General features: G+C 40.6%; 1 protein-coding gene across 10 annotated transcripts in view; it reads left to right on the forward strand.

Annotated features, from left to right (window-relative positions):
• The window catches only part of ZNF423 (zinc finger protein 423), a 281,397-nt gene that overhangs the window by 103,721 nt on the left and 163,563 nt on the right, over positions 1-14,113 (forward strand). The window contains exon 1 of one of the 10 annotated variants that reach the window (XM_064386388.1): positions 8,089-8,194. The exons of the other annotated variants lie outside the window; for them this stretch is intronic. The gene's annotated coding sequence lies outside the window, so the exon portion shown is untranslated. Of the gene's footprint in view, positions 1-8,088; positions 8,195-14,113 lie in introns of those variants that run through there. 10 annotated transcript variants of the gene reach the window in all.

The following is a 14,113-nucleotide window of genomic DNA, read 5'->3' on the forward strand; positions in this document are numbered from 1 at the left end:
CCTTTCAGGGGCGGACCATCAGGAGCAGCCTTCCTGGCTCTCCTGGGCTTGCTTGGTCTCCTCCAGGCGTGAAAATCCTGGTGAAGGTTCTGCCATTGAGCTGGAGTGAGTGCTGGAGTAGAGGAAGGCACAGCACCTTCATATCTTCTTCCATTCCTGTGTTTCTTTCAGTGGTGCCACCTTATTCTCCCTTACTGCAGAGTGAAGGGCTGTGATTAGATAAGCATTTTTTGTGTTTTTAAGTGGAAGTTGTATCTGTTGTTTATGAAATTTCAGGAGCACAGCTAGGAGTAATGGGCTAAGGTAAAGCAAAGGAGATGCTAGGCTGAATATCAGGAAACATTTCCAGGTAGTGGGATCTAGTAGCCTGGTATCATCTTCCATTACCTTGGTAATTACAAACTAGACTGGACAAAGCACTTGAAAATACAGTGTAGGAATGGTCTTACATCAGCAGAGGGATGGATAAAATCAGCTGATAAATCCTTCTCATCTCTAATTGATCCAATTCTGCTCCATTCTGGATTTGCTAATCTGCAGATTTGAGCTGACAGAATGGTCAGGCAGATTGTGCTTTCTAGAGCTTATTTAAGTAAATATTTTAATGTAGGATCTCAAAGCACTTGCAAATGCTAATTAAGCCTCCCAACCTAGGAAGAAGTCTTCCTTGTGCCCCACATCCACACTCCTTTGCATTATTCAGCATGCACAATGCTGCAGAATGACCTTCCCCAAAGGGCTCTGGCTTTGGAACTGATGGGCACTTGCCAGCCCGTCCTGCTTTGAGTCATTTCTGCAGGTCAGTCGCTTTGCTTTTCCAAATCTGCCTTGTCTGGCTGATAGGAGTGGGGGAAGCTGAAACTGTGCTGCTGTAGGAAGTGATTGCAGTGGTTTTACCTTTGTGAAAGCAGACAGCTGGAGAGTTGAACAAAAGTCTCCTGGTGAACAATTTCTTTGGTTTTCACAGAAACTTGTTCTCGTTTGACTGGTTTATACTTTGCAGTTGTAACTGGTAGCTCAAAGCTCCCAGCCTGAATAAATGTAGAACAAGAAAAGTAGAATATATTATGTTGGTCTGTTGCTTAAACAAGAAAAATCAATAAAATATAATGCCACAGTGGTGGATCCCCAGTAATCATTCTTCTTAAGAAAAAAACAAACCATGGCAGTCATGAGAATGGGGGTTTATAAACAAGGTTGTAAAAGAAGAAAAATAAATGGAATGAACAAGCTGCACTGCTTTGCGTTCTGCGCTAAGAACATTGATACGAAACTCTGCAATGAAGAAATGTGTGAAATTTATGATGCTTTGCCCAAAAAATCTTTGCTTGTTCAGTACAGGAAACTAGAATAATTTGGGTTGGAAGGGACCTCTAGTGGGTCTTGCTCAACATTGACCTGACTTGTAAAAGTTTTGTAGCCTTTACTACGCTATTTTTGGTTATATTGTCTTAAGCTGTTTAGCTTATCATGGACCAAGAGTCCAAGTATACTGTAGTATAAAAATGTGTAGCAAACAAAAATTAAGGCCATAATAGGAGATATGTTTGCATTTCTGTCATTCAGTGTCTGAGTAGCTTTTTTCCAGTCTCACTACAAGGCATTACAATGTCACTCAAAATAAACCAAGCTCATCTCATAACCTTGTATTTGTTGTGTATAAATTCAAATGAGGTAATTGCTAAATGGTACCATTTATAATGAGATTTTAGATACCCTATAGCTCTCACTCAGAGACAAGTGACCTTTGTCTTCTTTGGGGCTGAGTCACAGCGCAATGAAGATTTAATAGATGTGTGCAGAGATCTGGCAGTAGACTGGGGTATGTGTGGAAGAGGTGCTCAATGTGTCTTGCTCTACACATTTTTGAATTCCTCACACTTGGGACTGGAGTGCTGCCTGCTGGTGTGTACCATACTCGTGCTTCCTTTCTCCCTTGGATGGCTTTGGTGTTTGCTAGTAGAAATTATTAGACAGTCACAAAACACTAAAGAGAAAGGAAAAAACCCACACACTTTTCTTGGAAGCAGTTTGTGTTGCATAAAGCTCCGACAAGATCAAGCCTCTAATTAAATTATCTGGCACGTGGGCAATTCTGTTCCGAGATCTGCTGAGCTAATGTGTAGCCATTAGCTCATACAGCCACCAAATCAGAAGTACCAAAGAGACAATTTGCATAGGGCCACAGCGTGTTTTAAAAAATTCTGGTGAGTTGTGAAGCCTGTAATGTTAATTGCCAGTTAGCACATTGTAATTGCTGTAATTATTTGCAAGTAAAATGATGTAAGGGACTTAACATTGTACTTTTCTTTAACACTTCACATGTTGGTGATCCACTAAATCTCCCACTTAAGAGTTTTGCTGGTTATTCTAAGAGCTTGACAGCCACTTACTGAAGTCTGATCTCATCCACAAGCTTGCCATTCTGCCTGTTGGCTTTAATACTGAGCGGTGGCTCTCTGAACTCTATATTAAAAAAAAAGGCAATAAAATAATAACTGCAAATGTCTGCTGCTGACCAGTGAGAGCACAGCCAGCCCTGCAGCCGGCCGTGCTGGAGCCCAGCTGGGAGAGAGCCCTCAGCACAAATTGCCAAGTCTATTGCCTCCCACCGCCACGCCGCGGAAGTGGGCCAAAAGCTCCTCCGTATGGGATTAAAGGGATGTGTAATAGATTAAAGATCAAAAATGTTAATTAAGAAATGGTCTTTTCTAATAAGATGCCTTCAAGGGCATGGTACCAAAAATGAGGCAATATCTCATTTTGGCAACAGCTCAGGGTTGTAATGAAGCTGGAGCAGGGGGGCTAAGGGGAGAAAGAAGGGATGCCTCCTGTTCAAGGCAACTCCTTCAGAAGGGGTAAATCAATTAGCAGTAAAAATGTAAACATGTGAGTCAGAATGAGCTTACTCTGAATGCTGCTGAGGTACATGTTTTAGCTTGGCCTTTCCTTGAGGATAAGTTGGTAGTTTGTGACAGATAAACACGGACTACCTTCAGCTTACTGGTATTTAAACATCAGCCTGGTAATTTGGCTGAAAATAACCAGTCTTGTTGAAAGCATTGATGTATTTGTAGTGAATCTGTTCAATATATTTTAGTGATGTAATCGTCTAGATATAGAAAATTTGCTGTCTTTGTTGCTGCATTGAAATTTGTAGGTGTAATGTTTGGGTAAAAGCTTATTTCTCCTCAGAAAAGGGAGAGCTGCCACCACTCTGCACTCTCATGTTTCAGGCTTCTGCAGAGGGGAAGCTTATGTTTTACAAATAAATTGATGTGCAAGTGTTGCTGATGTGTTTCAAACACAAAAGGTTCTTTAAGAGCAGTGAAATGATATGGCATTGTTATGACTAAAGCTTTTCTTTAAACTTGAGTGTTCTAGTCAGTGAGCCCACTGTTACATTTTCTTAGTGAACTCATCAAAGCTCCAAAAGGAAAACTCAGACGTTTAACAGTGCTTTTTCCTTGTGGTAGAATGATGGGATTGCACATGTCACATCATCCCAGTTTCCCCTCCAAGTGCCTTGATAAAGCTGCAAGCTGCAGCCTTCCTGAAGGAAGTTATTTGCCAGCATAAAATGGAGGGACTCTGTAGGCAAATTTCTGCCCTGATAGTTGGAAGTTTTTGCTTGGATAAAGAAAACCATTGATATGGTGAGATCTCCATGTAGTGTGTGTATGTGTTTTAAGGCTCTGCGTGTTGTTTGAACCAAAGCCAGAGAGAATTTTCAGTCTGAGTGGGAAGGTGCTTGCTGGTCGTGTCCCTCTGTGTGTGCAGTGAGAGTGAGCTGAGGCCGACTGAAGCACCTTGGTAGAAAAAGTCATCTGAGAAGGCTTTGAAATTTAGATTTGTTGCTCTATCTCTGTATATTTTATTTGAATCTATTGTCTTCTCCTTGAGAGGAGAAATTATGGTTTTCCCCTGAAAGGCTTTTTGGAGCCCTTGAGCTGGGTATGGTGTAGACTTGTGCTTATTGGTATTATTTAGCTTGGGTAGGGGCTATAGGTGACTTAGATGACACTAAATTCCTGTGCCCTGATTTTGTCAGACGAGTAAATACAAATGGACGTAGTGGTTGTTTCCATTCACAGAAAGCAAATCAGAGAACTATTTCTTTCTTATTCAAATAAGATGTTTTTGTGGTTTGTAAATGTATCATTTTGACAGACTGATTAGTTCCATCTTGATTTCACTTATGGTTTTTGTTAAAAGAAATGTGTAACTTGGACTTGAATTGCATTCCCCCAAGAAGGGCTATGTCAGGCCATTCCTGCTGACACATCAAGGAGATGCAATTGTAGCAACAAAAATATCCATGCCTTTTCCTGACTATGAAGCTTGCTTAAAAGTCTATAAGACAATATTTTGAATTGAAGTCTTCCTTTACATAATTTTGACCATAGTAAAGACAGATAACTCTAGTCTGTCCTTCTTCTTTCAGTGACAAAAGGGAAGATTTCAATTTTGCACTATTCATTTAATCAAATATTTGCAGAGAAATGGTCGATCTGCAATGCTGTCATTACTTTCTACAGAATGTGTTTCCACTATTAAAACTGAGAAAAAGTGGGCTTAAACCTTGATAGCAGTTTATATCAGACTCTCTGCAATTAGCACTGAAGTCCAGAAGACCATTTATTCTGCTAAATGAATGAGAAATGTTCTGTATAAAAAGCATTTGGCTTCTCTCCCTTGTTCATATTAAACAAAATACATTTATTGCCAAATTTCCACAGTAACGTCCAAGAAGCATAAAGAAAATCAACAGGGCTAGTGAAGTATAACTGCAAGCAGCATTTGGTCTGCAATCCTATGAAAGAAAGGCTGTGCAGCAAAAACGTACTTTTTCTGATTAAGGTGAATTTCAGGTGGAAATCTTGCACACATTTGTAGTACTCAGATGGGTAAAACAATTTCCAGACAAGATGTTTGCAAAATCTACTTTGAAAAAAAAAATTATTTTTTATCTTTATATACTGTATGTGCAAATAGTGGTGAAGACATGCGGGATATAATTTCTGCAAATGCTCTTTGAATCTCAGGGTTTGTGTTGTGATGAAAAAGCATAGATGCTTCTGTATGACAGAACTAAGTTACATTTCATTTTTTGCCCTTAATTCCAAAAAGTGGTGCTTAGTGTTCATGGTGTTGTGTGTGAAATTAAGTAAGAGTTGATTTAATGAAATAAGAATTTTGTTCTTCATCCAAAATGGTTTTTAAAAACTGGACACTTTTTAGGGTTTTTTTTTTATTAAAAGAGGTTGTATTTTAAACATTTTTCTGAGTTGCAAACAACTCAGAAAAGCTACATCACAGGCACTGGAAGAGCAGCAGAGCTGACAATGAACTATTAAATAAGAAAAGACATCCTTAGAGTTAAGTGATTTTTAGCTTGATTCTGTAATGAAATAATTTAAAACCAAAGCTGGTTAATGAAACCTGCGGCCAGACAGCATAACTGGCCAAGGATGTAGGGAGTGGAAGAGTTAAAAACACCTGGCTGTGATGGCTGTAAGAGCAGTGCAGGGGTCCAAAGCAAAATCTTAACTCCTTTTCTGTACCCACCACAGACTGCTGAAAAAGCTGTGGAGTAACATAAAGTTGTCAACTGTCCATCTTCCTGCCAGTCAGCAACTAAAGCACAAATTCCATAATGTAAGGAAAAAAAGTTGGGACTAGGTTCCTCCCCAAAAAAGTGCCTCTTAAAAAAAGGATAATTTTCTTACAGTTACTACTTTTTACCTTGGCAAAGTACACAGGGAATGGGGCTGCTAAAGAGCACATCAACTAAATTAGGGTTAATTAGAAGTTCTCCCAGATAGCTGGTGCTTCATCAGCAACAAAGCAGCATGTAAATAAATCTAATTTCTCTCCAAATAAACTCTTCACAAGCTTAATTACAACAGCAACAATATCTCCCCCTAGCCCCCCCTTGTTCATTAGTGGGAGCGGCTCATTATGAGCAGTATCTGGTGAGGGATATCATGAGCAGGCCAGAGCTGCCCCTCTCACAGGTGTCCTTCGAGGCCAGGAAGAAGTGGAGGAACTTCCAGCCTACCTGGAAGAGCTCAATTAAGTTAATTCATGAGAAATTTGAGAAGCAGAAAGCACTGATGGAAAAAAAAAAAAATCAAAACATCACCACTATATTCTGGAGAGACTTTGTTAATTACTTAAAGTATTTCCACTATTTGGATTATTGGCCGTCTTAATTTCTTCACCTTTATTATTCATTTGTGAGCAAAAAATATGAACTTCAGGTTTTATCTGTCCTTTTAATTCTTTTTTTGCCATCTATTGTTCTCATGGTAGATTCAAGGGCTCTTCCAGCTCGGGGTGCTCTGTACAAACTGCTGTTTCCTGCTCTGAACTTGGGACCTGCTGAATGAGCGGAGGGGCTGAAGGACGCCCAGCTTTAAAGTCATTTTAGCTTTACGTCATTTAAATGTCTTTTCACACTTTTTTTACCACATAGGGCTAGAAGAAATAATGCAGGAAGATATTAGGGAAAAAAGTGTTATCACTGCTAAAAGGATCACCACACTGGAAGACAAGTGCAGCTCACTGCTTATTCCAGGGATAAAAAACTTCTATCCAGAAATTAGTTATCACAGGGAAAGTGCAAACCTGGGTGCCAGTTTCAGCTGGGTGCAGAAGTGCTCTGCTGAGGGCTCATTCAAAGGGATTAACTTATTTCATTTGGTGCTTAATACATTGTCCTCTGTGATTTTAATTTTTTTTTATATCTAATACTGTTGAAACCAGTGAATTCCTTATTACACAGTGTCACGTTTCAGCCGATCCTAAATTAATAAATGAGCAGCAGCAGAATAGCATGCAGCACAATTCTAACAGCATGAGCTGCACAGAAGTATATTTCACTTAGCTCCAATTTAAATACTCTGCTTTGCTCGATTTAATTATGTGAAATTACTGAATTAATGGCTTTGTCAAGTGAAACGTGTAGGACTTCAGAGTTCAGTATTAAGGAAAGAAATTAGAAAGGAAATCTGAGGTACATTAACTTTTTGTGTGTGGGCATGTTTTAAACACAAACTGAAATTTAACTGAGCCCACGGCCCAAAATCACTCATTTTAAGCCCAGGGAAGAGAGAAGGAGCAGGAAGTGGCAGGAAACTTCCTGAGTCATCCCTTGTTGGCTTGTGGTGATCTCCTGGGTGTATCTGCTGGGCAGGTTTGGTGTGTGTTTTTGAGCAGGAGCTGGCCAGGGGCACATGGAAGGGAAGTCTCTGGAAAATCCAATGGTTCTCTAATAACTTGGCCACCTGTTAAACACCCTTTCCTGCGCTGCACAGTATGATGTGCTTATCTCTCTTCTGGTTGCGAATCTTGTTATAACAGTTGCTTTTTTTCACGTTCATTAACTGAATTCTTTTGCTGTGGTTTGCGTCCCTGCACCAAGACACGGTGCCCAGCCTGGTGCTTGGTTGTGCAGAGATGCACAACGAGACCTGAGGGTAATGTTTCTGAAAGCTTGCAAGCCCTGCTCTTCTGAAGTCATTTGGACATGTAGGCGCCTAACTCTTATTAATCTCCAGTTTCATGGGTTTTTACTACAATCTGTTGCCATTTGTGAGTATTAGCCCCCTAAAACACTTGGGCTACCTACAGATGTCCCTCCCAGCCATAGCTGGAGCAGTGTAAAGGTGCTGTTTTCCCAGTTTCTGCTCTCTGTGCTGCCAGTACCCAGCTTGGAAGTCTCCCCTTGAGCAGTGTGACCCTCTGCCAGCAGTAACTGCAGAGAGTCTTAAGCATGTGTTTGGGAGAATGTGTCCTTTTCCTCAGGTACATTTGAAAATGTAAAACCACATACCGTGGGGTTTTTTTCCCAGAGCAAGCCAGATTTGTAGAGAGAAAGTAATGTTTTTTGGGTTTTTTTTTATCTCTAAAAATGATGTGGGGTATTTGATCAGGCTATAAAACCCACAACTAAGTGTGGTCCAGGTTCAACCCTCTGTGCCCTGGGTCAAAGCAGGAGTTTTACCTGAGAAACTAACTCCACCAACCCAGCCCTGCTGAAGCCTCTCAGGTCTTTAATCACAGTTTTGAAGACTTCCAGGCACAGTTCTCACAGAAGTGGGTCCCTTCTGTGCTTCTTCAGCCACACATTTGTCATTCCCGATGGAAAATGATCCAGGCAGGTTCTGAGCAAACCAAGACCCATGAGAAGGTCAGTGAAATAATTATTGCTTTCTCTAATTTGCCTGTGTGTATTTTTCTTCCTACCCCAAAATATTTTTTTGCTCTTGTTCCACTTTTTCCCTCTGTATTGATCCACCCCTTGGTTCCTGACAGTTTGCAGAGAGCTCTCTTACTCTCTCAGTCCTAATGTTCTGGGGTTTTTGTAGGTATAAAAAAGGAGGAATATAAATGCTACCTCTAGGATCCCACCAGTTTGTTTTGTAAAAGACATTCCTTTTCAGCAAAACTTTTAAACAAATCCATATTTCAAGCATGGGAAAAGTGCATTATGAAAGGAAATACATTCAGGGGCCTAAGAAGGTATTTTTGTATGGAGTCCTTGCTCTGCTTAAACTTGCTCCTGAGTGCATACATTGAAGGCTGTATGCTGAAGACACAAATTCTCCAGGACCAAAACTTCCTACAGAAAGGCCAGTTCAAACTCCTGGACCTTATGGAGGAACAATAAAGGAATCTGCATTTTGAATTAGGCAAAGGGACATCAAAATACCTAGTGGCATTTAGCTTATGGTAAATTACATCATCTGTAATTTTTCTCTTTGAAAATCAACAGGTTTATTTTAATAAAGAGTTCCAGCAGCTGCTATTTTGAGCAGAACCAGTCAATACCTTATTTTTGCATTTGATATGCAGCTGCAATAACAAGCCACATGTGAATTTTATTAAGCCTTCTGAATATTCTGTCTGTTCAGGGAGCTATAGATTTAAGTTTTGCAGATATCTGGCTTTACCTTGAAGTAAAAAAGCGCCAAACAACCAAAAAGCCACAAAAAGAAAAAAGAAAAAAAAGGAAAAACTCTCACACCATTTCCTCAAAGAAAGGAAAGGGTTTGTCATGCCCATGGATTAAAATGTGATTAAGAAGTCCCATGTTGGCTGTGAGTGGAATTCCATAGAACTGCTGGAAACAGAACACTTTTCTTTAACAAGATTTGAAAAACAATAAGTTGAGTTTCATTAAAATATTCATATGCCTAAATAAAGTTTAAGTGCCATTTTTCTTCTGAAAAGTTACATGTATTTTTTAGAGTACGATGGTCAATATTATTTAGCAGTTGTATGTGGAAGAGAAAAGCACTTTTTTATGATGAAGTGCACTTCTCTTTGAAGTTAATACTTGCTGCATTCTAATTTCTTTGTGCATATGAATGAACTTTGTATCTAAAATGCATGCATAGAGAATGGATTTTAGATCTGGTTTTATTTGAACTTCATTATTGAACTGAAGGTGGCAGCTACTCCCATTCAGATGCAGCTCTGGAATCTGGAAGTGGACAGCAGCATCCTTTTTTGGAGGCAGATAATGTGTTGCATGGCAATCACATCCTGAGTAAGTGGGTAGAGTCTTCTGCAGATGGCTGTCGAGCAGTGTGGGTGCAAACACGTTTTCTGCTTTGGATGCCACAGGGATGCACAAAGCAGATCACAGGGCTGTGAGCCTGTCCTTTCCAAGGAGGCCCCAGTGCAAAAGGGGGTGCTGCTCTCCTTGCAGCCCCGTGGGGGGATGGTGTCTGTCCCTGGCCTGGGGAGGGCACCCTGAGGGTGCCCACGGCCAGTGGCTGGGCAGTGTCCCACGGCCGGGCGCTGTTCCAGCCAACACTTTGGCACACTCTGGACTGCTCCGCTCTCTCCCTTTCCTTGCCTTCCCTAAAATTCACTTACAATGCTTTTTGTGTCGGGAAAGTGTTTACATCCCATATTTATCCTGTTAAACTGGCTGCCAAACACTGAAGAGCTGATAAACACTCTGTGCTGTTAACACTATAAAGTACAATCCCACTGCTGCTTGCATGCAAATAAATAATAATAACTCAGCTCTTTGTCCGCTTTTCGGCATGTAAGTGCATTTGTCACATAGCATAGTAACATCTAAATCATTTTAGTAAAAGCACTGGAAAGGCTGAAACATTACCTGCAGCTATGATTAAGAGGAAATTTTACTGTTTGGTGGTGTTTATATGATTTCCTTATTTGATATTTTTAAAAAAAACACTTTTAAAATGATGTGATGCTTAATCACTGTTGCTGGGTTTCACTTTTTAAAAACCTTTCACTGAGTTATTTCACCTTCCTAAGGACTGAGGGATTGGACTGTAGGCTAAAAGTTACTGTGAAATACTCATTAAATCTTTTCTTGCAGCCATTACAGACACAGATATCTTTTTAATGTGCTTGGTCGGTTTTGAGGCCACTATTTTTGTTACTGTCCATAAATCAGTAGCAAGTCTTCTTAGTGTCACCAGTGAAAGGTTAATAGAGGTCCATAATTTTCAGACATATCTCTTTTGATTAGCTGCTCAGAAATTTCCTTAAAAAGGGGGTGTAAATTGTTTCACTCCAAAAACTGGAGACTGTGTCCAATTTGTGCATAAATTGAGATTGTCTTTCTAATAGACTCTCTGGAAGGTGTGGGGTTGCCTTCAAAGTAATGATTTAAACATAAACTGACCCTTGATGAGGGAGCTGGAGTTTCAGTTTAATGTGTTTCTGCAATTTTCCTTTGCCTTCAGTGCCTTCAAATTCCACACAAATAATTCCTTCATAACAAGTGCCTTTTCAGAAGATGTATGCTGCTGACAGTTAATATAAAATTATTGCCCCTGAATGCATTTTTGTAATTACTTCCCAGAGAACTGTCTTTGTGTTAGAAGACATTTCACACTTTAGTAACATAAGTGTTTGGGGAGAACATGAGTAATAATTACAGGCAGTCTTTCAGTGAAAATAAACCTAAAAAATTATAAAAAAAGCTAATGTTAAAGTTGGATAGAGACAGTGAGGAATTTATTCATCACATTATGCCTGTCTGTATATTTTCCAAGTTTAATAACCCTTCAGTAACTAAACTTAAAAAACCCATAAAGAACAGAGGAACTGCTTTCTAATTTTTAAGCAATAATGAAAAGTGACATGCTTCTAGAGACAGAATAAAGAAACTCAATCTGAATGCTCCTATAGGAGATTTCTGCTATAATGGAAAATGAAATGGCTCACAGTTTGATCAATAAAAAAATTAACAGCATTTATTAAAAGGTTTCTCTAGTATGTTGACTAAAGGATACAATGGAAGTCTTGATCCAAGCAAACCAGGGTAGTGAGGTGAGTTTGTGTATGTGAGTGTGATGTGTAAGAATCACTGACTGAGCAAAGCCAGTGGGTTTCAGGTTAGATGCTGGGTGTTCACGGTTACACTGTTCTAGAGAGCTGGAGCCAGGACTGGCTGTGTAAATAAACATCATTCTGGGAGTTGCTACACACAGCCCAGCAGCATGGAGAATTTACATGGAGGCAAAGATGGCAGAGTCTTGCTTTCACTGGACAAAACAGGGCAGTTTTACCATACATACATACCTCTAAATAGACGTATGGTGTATCTCTACAGCAGAGATAACAATCTAGATATGTAGGTGGGCTTAGGTGGATGCAAGGCACTGCAGGGCAAGAGGTTTACATGTGTTACCCATTCTGTGTGTGATACCTGTGACTGCTACAGCAAAGGAAAGTGCAATGAGCTGCCAGTCCTCTGCTGCATGTTCCTGCCACTTTCCATGCCTTTAAACTCCAGGTAGGCACTTGAGGTTTTCTTAAACTGCTGCTAATTTGAGAAAATTGCATCCTGTCTGAAGGAAGATGGACATTTTCCCTGAGAGGTGTTGGTGTAAGTAAGCTAAGAGAAGGCTGCTGAGAGGCAGCTGTGGGATGTGCAGGGCTGTCAGCACCAGTTCTGTGAGTGGTGCAGGGCCAGCAGGAGCAGGTGCAGTGCTGGTGCTGGCACCAGTTATTCCTGGGGTGCTTGGAACCCCTTTCTCTAAGAGTATCTGTACCAGCAGATATAGGAGGAGATGCTGTACCCTGCTAAATTGGTTTTTCTTTGCCAAGTTGAAGAATGCTGAGAAGTTTCCATTTACTTAGAAATTATTATGATTTAATACAAAATATTAAAAATGGAGTGTAATAAGGCTCTGTTGTGAAATGTTATCATGTGTGCTTCCTAAAATCTCTGACTTCTGTATATTTTATTGTTAACACTCTTCACATAAAATAGTATTACTGGTGTAATCTGTGCTTTATCCCATGGGTTATTATGCAGAGATACCCAGCACTGAACGCTCTCCCTCTTCCCTTGCCTTTCCAAAAGAAGCTCTTGCAGCCACCATTGCTGTGTGTTGGAGGCTGCTGTCAGAGGCAGACAAATGACAGCTCGTGGGGGCTGCAGCGGCCACAGCCCTAGGAGGGCACGAGGAGGTAACAATATGCAATTTTCATGGTTCGAGGGTAGCCTTATCCTACTGTTCTTCATTACAGTACTGCAGTGAGATCAATTTTATTAAGTTGTAAGTCTTAGGAGGCCAACACCATTAACTACATGCTGGACCAAATAATTTTTTTGGTATTATGATTGTTTTTTCCTCTTGTTGAGGGAAGGCAAGATCTGATGTGTGGATCTCAGAGCATTGCACGGCAGCTGAGTGTCAGCAGGATTGTGTGCCTGCACTTTGCTCGCTTGCTCTGTTGTGTAGTCATCCCATGGGATTTACCATTGCATGAATATACTGTGGTGTTCCATGCATTATTCCTTTCTGGCTCTTTGTTTATCAGCTAGGCACCTTTTTTCTTTACCACATGTGGTTTGACACCATGTGAAAGTGGTATGCTGCACTGCATGATGGAGGACCAAACCTGCTTGCCTTTGATGCACATAGTGATGATTTGATGTGTGGAATGAGCTGCCTTTGATTCCTGGTCCTGGTCCTAGGGCTGGGGTGCAATCCACGTGTTCTGACCTGCTTTGCTTGGCCAGAGCAGATTTTTGGCAGCTTTATGTGGGTATGGTTGCAGAGGTTACAGCAGCTCACAGGAGGGCCCTGGCCCTTTGAGAGGTAGCACACACATATGTCTATGTTCAAAATAGAAGTGTTTAAAAAAGACATTTTTTGAAATGTTGAAGAGTAACAGAGTGGGAGTACCCAGCAAAGGCAAGACTTCATCCTATGATGAAGATTTCAGTTTAAGTTTGTTTGTGATTTAATTACTGAAACACTGGTGACTTTTTGGCATTTTTTCATTCTTTGATCACAAGTACAGAGAATTTTGGACTCTCTTTCTATGTTACAGAGCTAAAGACAATACTAAAATGTAACAAACCACATAAAAGTAGAAACCTCCCCCACACTGATTTGGCATTTGACACTGAGCAAAACATTCACTAACAAACGTTTAGATTAGGCTTTTCCTTTAAGTCATTTGTCTCTTTTGTTCTCACTTCCTAATTATGGATGAAATTTCCTTTCCTTTTGTCTTGCTGGGGTAGCCCTGTGGCTGCAGGGCAGGAAGGCTGCGCCCCTGGGTGGGCACTGTGGGGCTCTGCCAAGCCCCAGGAGGTGTCAGTTGTTTGCCAGCACCCATCACTCCTCCAGCAATTAGCTTTTATTTATTCAGTGCCATGTACTTTTGTCACTTGTCCTGCATCTCAGGAAAACTTCTGGAAATAACTGTAGTCCTTTGTGAGACCTTTGTTTGTGAGACCTTTGTTTGTGAGACCAATGTGAGGAACAAAGAGATTCCTCTTTCCCACTCTTCATTTTACATTTTTCCTTCCAGCTGCCAGACCTGGGCAGTGCATGTTCATGTGTGTGTAGATGTTTATGTGGTGCTTTAGAGAGTGTGACTTTGCAGCCTTAGCTCTGTGTGACAAAGTTTCTGGGATAGAAAGTGCTGCCTAGCACTGCATCAGTGGGTGCTTGCTGAAAAGAAGCAACTCTTCATGGAAGCCCCGTATTTGGACCTATTTAAAGCCAGGCATGACCCTGCACTAAATAGCATGTTCCTAAGAGCAGCCCTAGATTTAAAATAAATCCCAGCTTCAAAAATCCACAGGCTTAAAAAA

The sequence above is a fragment of the Passer domesticus genome, chromosome 12, assembly GCF_036417665.1.
Source record: "Passer domesticus isolate bPasDom1 chromosome 12, bPasDom1.hap1, whole genome shotgun sequence".
In the NCBI taxonomy this organism is placed as follows: domain Eukaryota; kingdom Metazoa; phylum Chordata; class Aves; order Passeriformes; family Passeridae; genus Passer; species Passer domesticus.